General features: G+C 46.8%; 1 pseudogene; it reads right to left on the reverse strand.

Annotated features, from left to right (window-relative positions):
• Positions 1 to 2,689: 2,689 nt before the first annotated feature.
• Positions 2,690 to 12,481, reverse strand: LOC132385866 (oocyte zinc finger protein XlCOF6-like; annotated as a pseudogene).
• Between the last annotated feature and the right edge of the window lie 1,517 nt (positions 12,482 to 13,998).

Here is a 13,998-nt window from a genome sequence, read left to right on the forward strand (position 1 = left end):
CCACCACTGACTCAGGTAGTGCATTCCACGCACCGACCACTCTCTGAGTGAAAAATTTTCCTCTAATATCCCCCTTGAACTTCCCTCCCCTTACCTTAAACCCATGTCCTCTTGTACTGAGCAGTGGTGCCCTGGGGAAGAGGCGCTGGCTATCCACTCTGTCTATTCCTCTTAATACCTTGTATACCTCTATCATTTCTCCTCTCATCCTCCTTCTCTCCAAAGAGAAAAGCCCTAGCTCCCTTAATCTCTGATCATAATCCATACTCTCTAAACCAGGTAGCATCCTGGTAAATCTCCTCTGTACCCTTTCCAATGCTTCCACATCCATCCAGTAGTGAGCTGACCAGAACTGGACACAGCACTCCAAGTGTGGCCGAACGAGACTTTTATAAAGCTGCATCATTACATCGTGTCTCTTAAACTCTATCCCTCTGCTCCTCCACACTACCAAGTATCCTGCCATTTACTTTGTACTCTACCTTGGAGTTTGTCCTTCCAAAGTGTACCACCTCACACTTCTCCGGGTTGAACTCCATCCGCCACTGCTCAGCCCACTTCTGCATCCTATCAATGTCTCTCTGCAATCTTCGACAATCCTCTACACTATCTACAACACCACCAACCTTTGTGACGTCTGCAAACTTGCCAACCCACCCTTCTGCCCCCCACATCCATGTCGTTAATAAAAATCACGAAAAGTAGAGGTCCCAGAACAGATCCTTGTGGGACACCACTAGTCACAATCCTCCAATCTGAATGTATTCCCTCCATCACAACCCTTTGCCTTCTGCAGGGAATCCAATTCTCTATCCACCTAGCCAAACTTCCCTGGATCCTATGCCTTCTGACTTTCTGAATAAGCCTACCGTGTGGAACCTTGTCAAATGCCTTACCAAAATCCATGTAGATCACATCCCACTGCACTACCCTCATCTATATGCCTGGTCACCTCCTCAAAGAACTCTATCAGGCTTGTTAGGCACGATCTGCCCTTCTCAAAGCCATGCTGACTGTCCTTGATCAGACCATGATTCTCTAAATGCCCATAGATCCTATCTCTAAGAATCTTTTCCAACAGCTTTCCCACCACAGGCAAGGCTCACTGGTCTATAATTACCCGGCCTATCCCTACTACCTTTTTTGATCAAGGGGACAACATTCGCCTCCCTCCAATCCTCTGGTACCATTCCTGTGGACAACGAGGACATAAAGATCCTAGCCAGAGGCTCAGCAATCTCTTCCCTCACCTCATGGAGCAGCCTGGGGAATATTCCGTCAGGCCCCGGGGACTTACCCGCCCTAATGTATTTTAACAACTCCAACACCTCCTCTCCCTTAATATCAACATGCTCCAGAACACCAACCTCACTCATATTGTCCTCACCATCATCAAGTTCCCTCTCAGTGGTGAATACCGAAGAGAAGTATTCATTGAGGACCTCGCTCACTTCCACAGCCTCCAGGCACATCTTCCCACTTTTATCTCTGATCAGTCCTACCTTCACTCCTGTCATCCTTTTGCTCTTCACATAATTGAAGAGTTCCTTGGGGTTTTCCTTTACCCTACTCATCATCCCATGAGATGTTATGGCAATTGGTCTGTTGTCATTAAATCCAGATTGAGTCGCCTTCTTGGGTAGGGGAACCAAGCAGGAACCGGTATCTTTTCCTGACTCAGATTGGAACGGTGCTACAAAATACCAAACAAATGGCTCCTGCAGGAGTTCAGTACCCTGGGGCTAATACTGTCTGGGCCAGCAGCCTTGCCTTGATGTACGTTGGGGGGCAGGGTTCGGAACACGAGAACACCGATGGAGAAGGGAGAAGGACTCGGGGGTAGGGAGGGTGTGTGGTCTTCGCAAGTGGGGGAGAGGACAGCAGTAGGTCCCATACTGAACCTGTTGAAAAAACAAATTCAATTCATTGGCCCTTTTGATGAGTCTTAAAACGGATCCTCTGAGCAGTAGATCAGATTTACTGTTGGAAACTCATCAAACATTGTCTCATATTCAAGGCATTTGCTTGCATTTCTTCTTCTTGGTCCCCGCACATAAGGGTGTTGAGCGTCATGGGCGGATTGATTGTTCAGCTAAAAAAGCTGTTAAAAGTTCAACAATGGTTGTATACCTTCCATTTGGCAAATCAGAAGCTGATGTAGGGATAAGAATCAGTGGGTTATGGTACAACTTGTGGGGTAATGGGCATAAGGGGGGACAACTACACAGAATACATAAAACCGTTGGGTTTAAGGGAGCAGGCGGTCAAAACAAGAAGAGATGGAATTATAGTCAGACGATTTAGAATCGGGTACACTATGCTAAATTGTTCCTTATATCTTGTTGGTGAACATCATTCTGGGTTGTGTAGGTTTGTGAAACAGTTGAACACATACTATTACTGTGTGAAGCAAATCAGATTGAAAGAACCAAATGCAGGTTTCCTGACAATATTCGGGGGTTGATAGTTTTAATTTTAATCTTTTTAAGTTTTGGGAGTGAGGTTAGTTCAATTCACAGTATCATCTTTCATTACTTACAATCTAAGAGGCATGTTGGGATAACATGAAAGAAGTAATAAGGCTTTTATTTCCCATTTCTGACCACACATCCAGTCCAATTATTGGCAGCAATGCATCTTTAAGTTGATCTGCCAACTGCCATTAAAAGTCAGAAGAAGACCAGGAAGAAGAACAAACAATTTGACAGGAGACAACAGAAGACCAGGGAAGTTGGACCGGCACCAGAAGGAAGTGATGAGAATATAAGGAAGTAAGGTTAGAAAGGGACAGAGAAATGGGGAAGGGTCAAGGAGAGAAAGGGTTGAGATGCCCTGACCCGAACTTCAAGCGATTGGTGTTCATGCCATCAGTTTGGAGGCTGTCCCCCATGGAACATGAGTGTGAGTGCAGAGGTGGCCATGGGCTGACATGTCGCAATGTGAATGGGAAATTGTGCTGAGATGGGTGGCCATCAGAAGTGACAGCAGAGCTCAGCTCAAACAAAGAAGACAAGCGAAACAAAGAGCAGGACGTTGGCGGTGCAGGGGAACTTATTGGGTCTGGTGTCCAGAAGGAAACAAAGAGCACTGTGGCTTTCCTGGTGGCAGGTGGAGGTGTATATAGACTGGGAATCTGCAGTGAGAATATAATCGGGTGGAGCGAAGTTGAAATCATTGAAGAGATTTTGTGTGTGTTGGAAGGAAGTCAAACACACTGATTCAGCAGGCAAACAGAATGCACCCTGTCCTTCAACTTGTGTCTGAAGGAGTGAGTGTAGAGGCTTGTGGGGTTTTTTTTTTGGACAAAGCTATCACCAGCTCTTGTGCGGTGCTAGTCTTCCCTTGCTGCAAGTAAAAATAAACACACTCATGATTGATACACTCTGAGTTAATTGTTGGCAATAAGATGAAGAGTAAAAGTGCTTGACACCACCTCCTACCCGGACACCCAATCTTTACCTGCAGCCTCACCGTACTACCCGTGGCTTCGCCGTATCACCACTACACCACAAGTCAGGAGAACTGAAATACCCATTCCGTCCACTGAATCTTCTTCACTACTCAGACACAGCTATTGGATTTTCCCTTCAAACTCCAGACTGCTGCTTTCTGCACGTCACCTTTGACACCTTTATTAATCAACAACCCACCATTTATGACTTAAGCCCGTTACGCCGCTGGTGTTTAGGGCAGCAATGAAGATGTTCACCAGGATGTCTGGATTAGAGGCATGAGCTGTTGTGGAAGGAGAGTTCGAACAAACTTGGGCTTGTTTTCTCTGGAGTGGAGGAGGCTCAGTGTAACCGGAAAGAGCTTGATCAGATTACAAGAGGGATAGAGAGAGTAGACAGCTGCCATTTTTAACCTTCTGTATCAAAATATCCAATACCAGAGAGCATGCATTTAGAGAGATGAAGATCTGTGGAATTCATTGCCACGGCTCAGAGGCCAAGTCATCAGGTTTATTTAAAACAGAGGCCGATCAGTGCTTGATCAGTAAAGGTGCTTGATTAGAAGGCAGGGAATGGGGTTGAGAAGGAAAATAAAAGACACTGGGACAGGTACAGAAAGAGGAAACATGAGAGTGAGACGTGTCAAGCACAGACAGATGGGACAGACTCCGATAGGGGTTCTTGTCTGGCACGGAGCAGTGGGGCCGAACAACGGTTCATTTTCCACTCTTGGACCTTCACTGAGACCATTTCTCATCAGCATGTTTCACAAACAATACTTTCAACGTAAGTTCAAATCAAGTTCAATGTAAATTTTTTTTTATCAAAGTGTGTTAACCAGACGTTATCGAACAATTTACAAACATGTTGTCAACGTAACTCAATGCCCATCCCCAGCCTAGGGTAGATAATGGGACCAATGCCAGAGAGGGAGGGGTGGTTGAATCTGGGACTTCTGAGCCCTCCTCATTCATCCTCCTCATTCCCCTTCCCTCACACTCCATTGCATGTGTTTGTGCGAGAGACCTGCCTGCCCACTTCACCCTCCTTCAACAATAAGCCCTCTTCCCCAATGCTCCCGTGCACACAGCAATCCTTGCGGACTCAAATTATCCACAAATGTAATGCCCTCCCTGCTGCACCAACTCCTTAGCAACGTGTTAAACAGTTTATTCTTCCTATTCCTGGCCCATGGCAGAGATGACAGTCCTGAGGTCACAGCCCTGGATGAGCTGCCATTTAACTTCGCAGCACACTCCCTGAACTGCCTTTGCAGAACCTCGTTACTCGACCAGACCATGTCATTGGTACCCACATGGACCACGACCTTCACTGTTCACCCTCCTGAGGAACGCTGAGCGATCGACTGGAGATGTCACAGACCCGAGCATGCAGGAGGCAACATATCATCCTGGATTCTCATTCTCACCCATAGAACATCCATTCAGTTTCTATAGCAATCGAACCACCTCTGACCACAGCTCACCTTGTCTCCTCCCTTCCCTTCTCAATCTCAGAGCCATGCTAAGTGCCAGAGACCCTGATGCTGTGACTTTCCTTTGCCAGGTCATCCCACCATCCCCAACTGTACCTAAAGTGATATCTGTGTTGTTCAGGGGGATGGACACAGGGGTAAACTACACTCTCTGTTTCCCCCTTCCCCTTCCTGACTGTTACCCAGTTTCCTGTGCCGTGTGCCTTAGGTGCAACTACCTCTCAAATGTCCTACCTATCACCCCTTCAGTCTCCCGAATGAACTAGAGTTCACCCAGTACCAGCTGCAACTCCTTAACGTGGATTGTTTTCGGAGCCGAAGCTGGATGCCCTTCTCACAGGTGTGGTTATCAGGGACGCAGGAGGGTCCCCTGCCTTCCACATCCCGCAAGAGGAGCTTTCCACTAAATTGCCTGGCATCTCCACTGTTCAGAGCAAATGTTAAGATAAAAATTTACTTCCATGATGATTTTGCCTTCTCTGACTGAATGCTCCCTTCACTGAAACCTCAAAGAGCTAGAGCCTTGAAGTCTCCGCTCCGACTCTGTCCACTCCAACAGTGACCGCTCCATTTGTTCCTGCCTGACTTTAATATCTTCTTGACAGTCAATCCTGAATGCTGACTGGCCACTGCTGAAAGCTCAAAAATAACCTGCCCTGAACCACCGCCCTTAATACTCGATTGGCAAACCTGAGTGGATTACGTCCTCTCTAGACTCAGATCTTTCTGATTAGCGATGGGTCAAAGCTCGGTAGGGCGACACAAGGATAAATGACTGATTGAAACCCATCCCTCAGTCTGAGCAGGTGAGCACCTTCCCCACTGTGAACCCACCACCATCTCTGCAGTGTGGATCAGTGTGTGAATGACTTCCCACAGTCTGAGCAGGTGACCACCCTCCCCACAGTGTGAACCCACCACTGTCTCTGCAGTGTGGATCAGTGTGTGAATGCCTTCCCACAGTCTGAGCAGGTGATCACCCTCCCCACAGTGTGAACCCACCACTGTCTCTGCAGTGTGGATCAGTGTGTGAATGCCTTCCCACAGTCTGAGCAGGTGACCACCCTCCCCACGGTGTGAACCCACCACTGTCTCTGCAGTGTGGATCAGTGTGTGAATGCCTTCCCACAGTCTGAGCAGGTGACCACCCTCACCACAGTGTGAACCCACCACTGTCTCTGCAGTGTGGACCAGTGTGTGAATGCCTTCCCACAGTCTGAGCAGGTGAATACCCTCACCACAGTGTGAACCCACCACTGTCTCTGCAGTGTGGATCAGTGTGTGAATGCCTTCCCACAGTCTGAGCAGGTCGACGTCCTTTCTCTGCTGAAAACAGTCTGGTGTGTCGGTAGGTGAGATGACTGAGTGAATTCCTTTCCACAGTCTGATCAGTTGAACAGTTTCTCACCCATTGTGAACTCGCTGATGTGCCTTCAGATGAGATGACTGAGCGAATCCTTTCCCACATTCAGCGCACGTGAATGGTTTCTCCCCAGTGTGAAATCGTTGATGTACTTTAAAGTCAGATGACCGAGTGAATCCCTTCCCACATTCAGAGCAGCTGAATGGTTTCTCCCCAGTGTGAATTCTTTGATGTACTTTGAAGTCTGATGACCGAGTGAATCCCTTCCCACATGCAGAGCAGCTGAACGGCCTCTCCCCAGTGTGAATTCGCTGATGTGCCTTCAGATTAGATGACTGAAAGAATCCTTTCCCACATTCAGAGCAGGTGAATGGCTTCTCCCCAGTGTGAATTTGGTAGTGTCTCACAAGGGTGTCTGACTTTGTGAATCGCTTCCCACATTTCAAGCAGCTAAACGGTTTCTCCCCAGTGTGGACTCGCTGATGTGTAATCAGTCCAGATAGCCAAGCAAATTCCTTCCCACATTCGGAGCAGGTGAACGGCCTCTCCCCAGTGTGAACTCGCTGATGTACCTTCAGATTAGATGACTGAGTGAATCCTTTCCCACACTCAGAGCAGGTGAATGGCTTCTCCCCAGTGTGAATTCGGTAGTGCTTCATAAGGGAGTCTAAATCAGGGAAGTCCTTCCCACATTCAGAGCACATGAATGGCCTCTCCCGAGTGTGCATTCGCTGATGTACCTTCAGTTGAGACAACTGAGTGAATCTTTTCCCACATTCAGAGCACGTGAAGGGCTTCTCCCCAGTGTGAACTCGCTGATGTACCTTCAGATTGGATGACTCAGTGAATCCCTTCCCACATTCAGAGCACACGAATGGCTTCTCCCCAGTGTGAGTTCGACTGTGCTTCACAAGGTAGTGTGAATCAGTGAATCCCTTCCCACATTCAGAGCAAGTGAATGGCTTCTCCCCAGTGTGAATTCGGCAGTGCTTCACAAGGTGGGATGAATCAGCGAATCCCTTCCCACATTCAGAGCAAGTGAATGGCTTCTCCCCAGTGTGAATTCGGCTGTGCCTCACAAGGGAGTATGAATCAGTGAATCCCTTCCCACATTCAGAGCACATGATTGGCTTCTCCCCAGTGTGAGTTCGGCTGTGCTTCACAAGGGAGTGTGAATCAGTGAATCCCTTCCCGCATTCAGAGCACATGATTGGCTTCTCCCCAGTGTGAGTTCGGCTGTGCTTCACAAGAGAGTATGAATCAGTGAATCCCTTCCCGCATTCAGAGCAAATAAATGGCTTCTCCCCAGTGTGAATCTGGCTGTGCTTCACAAGGGAGTATGAATCAGTGAATCCCTTCCCACATTCAGAGCAAGTGAATGGCCTCTCCCCAGTGTGGACTCGCTGGTGTCTCTTTAGTGTGGATGAGCGAGTGAATCCCTTTCCACAGTCTGAGCAGGTGTACGGCGTCACTTCGGTGTGAACTCGCTGGTGTTCATTCAGTTGAGATGACCGAGTGAACCCCTTCCCACATTCAGAGCAGCTAAACGGTTTCTCCCCAGTGTGAATTCGCTGGTGTCTCTGTAGGTTGGATGACAGAGTGAATGCTTTCCCACATTCAGAGCAGCTGAATGGTTTCTCCCCAGTGTGAATTTGCTGATGTGCCTTCAGATGAGATGACTGAATGAATCCTTTCCCACATTCAGAGCACGTGAATGGCTTCTCCCCAGTGTGAATTTGGTAGTGTCTCACAAGGGTGCCTGACTTTGTGAACCCCTTCCCACATTCAGAGCAGCTGAACGGTTTCTCCCCGGCGTGAACTCGCTGATGTACCTTCAGATTAGATGACTGACTGAATCCTTTCCCACACTCAGAGCACGTGAATGGCTTCTCCCCGGTGTGAATTCGACCGTGCTTCATAAGGGAGTCTGAATCGGCGAATCCCTTCCCACATTCAGAGCAGCTGAATGGTCTCACCCGAGTGTGTATTCGCTGATGTACCTTCAGTTGAGATAACTGAGTGAATCTTTTCCCACATTCAGAGCACGTGAACGGCCTCTCCCCAGTGTGAACTCGCTGATGTACCTTCAGGTTAGATGACTCAGTGAATCCCTTCCCACATTCAGAGCACACGAACGGCTTCTCCCCAGTGTGAATTCGGCAGTGCTTCACAAGGTAGTGTGAATCAGTGAATCCCTTCCCACATTCAGAGCAAGTAAATGGCTTCTCCCCGGTGTGGACTCGCTGGTGTCTATGTAGTTTGGACGAGTGAGTGAATACCTTCCCACAGTCTGAGCAGGTGAACGGCATCTTCTCAGTGTGAACTCACCGGTGTTCATTCAGTTGAGATGACTGAGTGAATCCTTTCCCACACAGAGCAGGTGATTGGCCTCTCCCCGGTGTGAACTCACTGGTGTCACTGTGGCGTGGTTGAGTGTGTGAATGCCTTCCCACCATGTAAACAGGTTACCGTCCTCTCACTGGTGAATTTTTGGATGTATGTTCAGCACCGACGACAGAATGAATTGCTTCCCGCTGTCAGAACAGGTGGAGCATCTCACTGTGGTGTGAACTTGCTGATGTATCTTCAGGCTGGATGACTGAGTAGTTCCCCTCCCTCACACAGAGCAGGTGAATGGCCTCTCCTCACTGTGAACTCACTGGCGTGTCTGCGGGTAGGCTGTGAGTGAATCCCCTCCCACACACAGAGCAGGTGAATGGCCTCTCCCCTCTGTGAACTCACTGGCGTGTCTGTGGGTAGGCTGTGAGTGAATCCTTTCCTACACTGAGAGAAGGAGAATGATATCTCACTGCGATCAATCATCTGGCAATTTAGACAGTCAGATGTTTGAATCCCTTGTACAATCAATGAGTTGAAGAATTGATCTTCAGTGAACAAATGCTGGTGTGTTCTCAGCACCCCGGTTCCTGTGGATAACACGGAGTTACAAAAGAAAACTTCATTTCAGACAGAAAACACATTTCCAGCTGGGATGAGATACTTCTTCATTTCCAAGGATCGACAACAGATGTGTTGGTCTTGCAAAAAAAGTATTTGGTCACTCCTTATATATCTGGTCAGAGAGAGCAAAACTGACATGTTGAGATTCCTTTGCACAACTGTTCTGCCATTTCAGACCTGTAAGAATAATTGAAAGGACATCAGTGGGTGAAGAACAATTATTCAGGTGAGATTTTAGTCTGTGGTGAGAACATAAGAAATTGGAGCACCAGAACATCATCTGGCCCATCTCCACCAACCTGCCTTTACTCCATTGCCCTTAATTTCCCTACTATGGAAAAATCTATCCAACTTTGTCTCAAATACATTTACTGAGGAAGCCTCCAGTGCTTCATTGGGCAGAGAAATCCACAGATTCACCACCCTCAGGGAAAAGCAGTTCCTCCTCATCTCCATCCCAAATGCCCTGAATCTTGAGGCTATGTCCCCTAGTTCTAGTCTCACCTACCAGTGGAAACAACTTTCCTGCCTCTATCTTATCTATCCCTTTCATAAATTTACATGTTTCTATAAGATCTTCACTCAATTTGAGCTCTGGCATTACTGAGTTCAACTGAAGTTGAGATATACCGCAGGTGACTGTGGGAAGCGAGGGAGGAGATTGCTGAGCATCTGGCTGTGATCTTTGTATCATCAATAGGGATGGGAGAAGTACCCGAGGATTGTTTAACAAAGGGAGAAAAGGTAACCCAGGAAATTATAGACCAGTGAGTCTTGCATCGGTGGTGGGCAATTTGTTGGAGAAGATCCTAAGCGGGAGGAGTAATGAGCATCAGATTAGGGGTAGTCAGCGTGGCTTTGTCAAGGGCAGGTCATGCCTTACCAACCTGACTCAACTCTTTGGGGATGTAACATTGATGAAGGTAGAACATTGGATGTAGGGTACGTGGTTTTCAGTAAGACTTTTGATAAGGTTCCCCATATGAGGCTTATTGAGAAAGTAACGAGGAAGGATCCAAGGAGACCTGCTTTGTGGATCCAGAACTGGCTTGGCCACAGAAGGCAAAGGGTGGTTGTTGATGGTCTGTATTCTGCATGGAGGATGGTGAACAGTAATATTCTGCAGTGATCTGTTCTGGGACCGCTCCTCTTTGTGAATTTAAAAAATGACCTTGATGAGGAGTAGAAGGGTGTGTTTGTACGTTTGTCGATGACACAAATGTAGTGGGTGTTGTGGATAGTCTGAATGGTTGTCACAGTAGAGCGTTACATCGATAGGATGTAGAACTGGACTGAGAATTGGCAGATTGAGTTCAACCTGGTGGTTCATTTTGGTAGGTCTAATTTGAAGACAGAATACAATACTAATGATAGGACTCTTGTCAGTTTGGAAGGATCAGTGAGATCTTGCAGTCCGTGTCAATAGTACATGCAAAGCTGCTGTGCAGGTTGACAATGTTTTTAAGAAAGCCTTCATCAACCATGGGACTGAATTCAAAAGCTGTGAGGTACTGTTACAGATATATAAGGCCTTCACTGGACACCACTTTTAGTACTGTGTTCAATTCTGATCACCTCACTATAGGAAGTATGTGGATACTCTGGAAAGGGTGCAAAGGAGAGTTGTATAAGATGATGAAAGGCATTGATCAAGCGTACAGCCAGAGGTTTTTTCTCAGGGCTCAGCTAGCTAACATGCAGGGGCAGAGTTTTAAGATGCATGTAAGTAGGTACAAGGGGGATACCAGAGGTAAGTTTTTCAAAGGTAGAGGCGGATACAATCAGGGTCTTTTCAGACACTGTTCGGTAGGGACGTGGAATGCACTGCCAGCGACGGTGGTAAAGGTGGATACAATCAGGGACTTTTCAGACACTGTTCGGTAGGTACGTGGAATGCACTGCCAGCGACGGTGGTAAAGGTGGATACAATCAGGGTCTTTTCAGACACTGTTCGGTAGGTACATGGAATGCACTGCCAGCGACGGTGGTAAAGGTGGATACAATCAGGGTCTTTTCAGACACTGTTCGGTAGGTACGTGGAATGCACTGCCAGCGACGGTGGTAAAGGTGGGTACAATCAGGGTCTTTTCAGACACTGTTCGGTAGGTACGTGGAATGCACTGCCAGCGACGGTGGTAAAGGCGGGTACAATCAGGGTCTTTTCAGACACTGTTAGGTGCCTACATGGATCTTAGAATAATAGAGGTCTATGTGGTAGTGAAACTCTGGACAGTTTTGAGAGTAGGTTTTATGGTCAGCATGATATTGTGGGCCGAAGGACCTGTAATGTATTGCAGACTTCTGTTTCTATGTTTAGATATGAACCCCTCATCTTCTAACAAGGCACAAATCAGCCATCCTGACTGACCATTAAATTCTCTGACTGTATTCCCTCTGTATGAGAATAGGCTATTTCTGCCTTCAATCAACCTGTGTCTTGGCTCAATCTGTCCTGATTTTTGGTATCATTTCAAGCACTGGTCATGCTCCACAACACAACAAAGTGAACTTGTTACTACATGTCGGATCCTGGACATTTTCTAATTACTGGGATCCCCTCCCACCCCCAGCTGATTGACAGTGATGAACCCATCGATGGCAATGGCTATGAAGGGGTGGGCAGTAGTTATTCTCATTGGTGTGTGGCACCTTTGTGATGTGCAAGCTACAAGTCACTTGTCAACGAGAACAAGGTGTTTCATATCGTTATTTACACAGAGAACTAAAGCTGACGGGAGGATTTCTTTAGCCATACAGCACTGATTTACATTTCCACTGACTGGACACTATATTTTTGTCCCGAGGTACTGGTCCTCGGATTGACATGGCTGGAGGTCGCAGTATTTGGGCATATTCTAAGGGGACGATGCTGGTAGTGTCACCCATGGCTGCCTCCTTACCCAGCAGACACCAAGAACAAGAAACCTGTCCATCCGCGATCGAAGGACCCAGCAATGCGCATGCGCGGCAAAAATGGCGGCGCCGCCAGCTCTCAATCAGCCGTAAACTCCCCGTCACTCGGATAAATCGTGGGGCTGAGAGAGACGGAAAGGACTGGGACTGCCCTGAGGTGCAGGACTAGTGGGGACGGAGCTCATAGTAATGTTCCTTCAATCGCGGTGCAGACGCCGGTGATTAAGCTCCCGCCTGAGGCCCCGTTCCTACCTGCGTCCGATCCCTGCGAGCCGCTCATCTACTGAGCGCATGCGCAATGTTCGCGATTGGCTGTGACGCCCACGCATGCGCATTTGTTTAAACAGTATTTTAAAAAAAATTCTGCAGATGTGGAAATTCAAAACAACACCCACAAAATGCTGGAGGAACTCGGGGGGCAAAAAGCATCTACGGAGAGGAGAGAACAGTCGGCGTTTCAGACCGAGACCCTTCTTCAGGACTGGAAAGGAAGGGAGGGAGAAAGAATGTGGGGTGGAGGGGAGGTGATAGGTCAGATTGGTCAGGCGTGAAGTAAAGAGCTGGGAAAATTGATGAAAGAGATAAAGGACTGCAGAATAAGAATGATGATGTTGATAATAATAAATAAATACATTATTGATCCCGAGTGGGGAATTCTTTAGTTACAGCAGGGACATTTAGAAACACAATTAGCAGTGTGCAGACTTTACTAAAAATAAACCGGGAATAATAATACACACAATAATACTGCACCAATGCGGAATAATAATGTATGAAATAAAAATGCAGAGACTGTTGATCTCTGAAGTGTGTTCTCCTGTTGCAGAAAGATGAACTGTTGAATATGCGTATTGCCGTTGATCCCAAAGATTTTCTGTAAAGGCGTCAAATGTTATGGGGAGAAGGCAGGAGAATGAGGTTGAGAAGGAAAATAAAAGACACTGACACTGTCAAGCACAGACAGATGGGACAGACTCAGACAGGGGTTCTTGTTTGGCACAGAGCTGTGGGGCTGAATACCGGTTCGTTTTCCACTCTCGGACCTTCACTGAGACCATTTCTCATCAGTACGTGTTTTACTTGGAAGTTTCTGGCCTTAACTAATTTTTAATTTGTCTCAGAACAATTCTCAACAAAATCTTTATTAGGTGAATCGTAAGACAGATTGTTCTATAATTTTTGCCGTCAATAATTCCAGGAATTCTTGGCAGAGCTATAAGTATTGACTTCAAGCAATCATCAAGCAATACAGCAGACTCATATATGCCATTAAACAGTTCAAAAAGAATATCTATGCCCAGATCTTCTGGGGCTTGTAAACTGAGGTTTCCTCAAGTCCAGTGGCTTTACCACATTTCATGCTTTTCATTGCTTTAGTTTTTTCTTCATTGGTAATAGGTGGGCCAGAATTAGGGTGTTTAATATCTGGGGGTTCCCCTCTATTATCCTCAGACAACTGCTCTATAAACTGAATCCTCCTCTCACATACTTCATCTGGATCTGTCTGCTGATCTTATGCATTCTGTAGAGGAGGTTTTCTAAATTCCATAATTTCCTTAATTTTCTTGTCCATTTCTTTGCCATTGTTAATATGGCCTTCTGCTTCATTGCATTTTTGATTTAGCTTTTCTTCCTTTGCAATATTGCACACTTGTCTGTTTACCTCGCTGAATTGCACTTCATTATTCTTCACTAACCTTCTTTGTTTCATCAGATGTAGAATTTCTTGGGTTATCCACCCCTTATTGGTGTGTTGTGTTTCTTGTATTTGGATTATCTCCCCTGCTGATTGTTGAATAGCATATTTAAATCTG

This window comes from Hypanus sabinus, assembly GCF_030144855.1.
Source record: "Hypanus sabinus isolate sHypSab1 chromosome X2 unlocalized genomic scaffold, sHypSab1.hap1 SUPER_X2_unloc_3, whole genome shotgun sequence".
Lineage (NCBI taxonomy): Eukaryota > Metazoa > Chordata > Chondrichthyes > Myliobatiformes > Dasyatidae > Hypanus > Hypanus sabinus.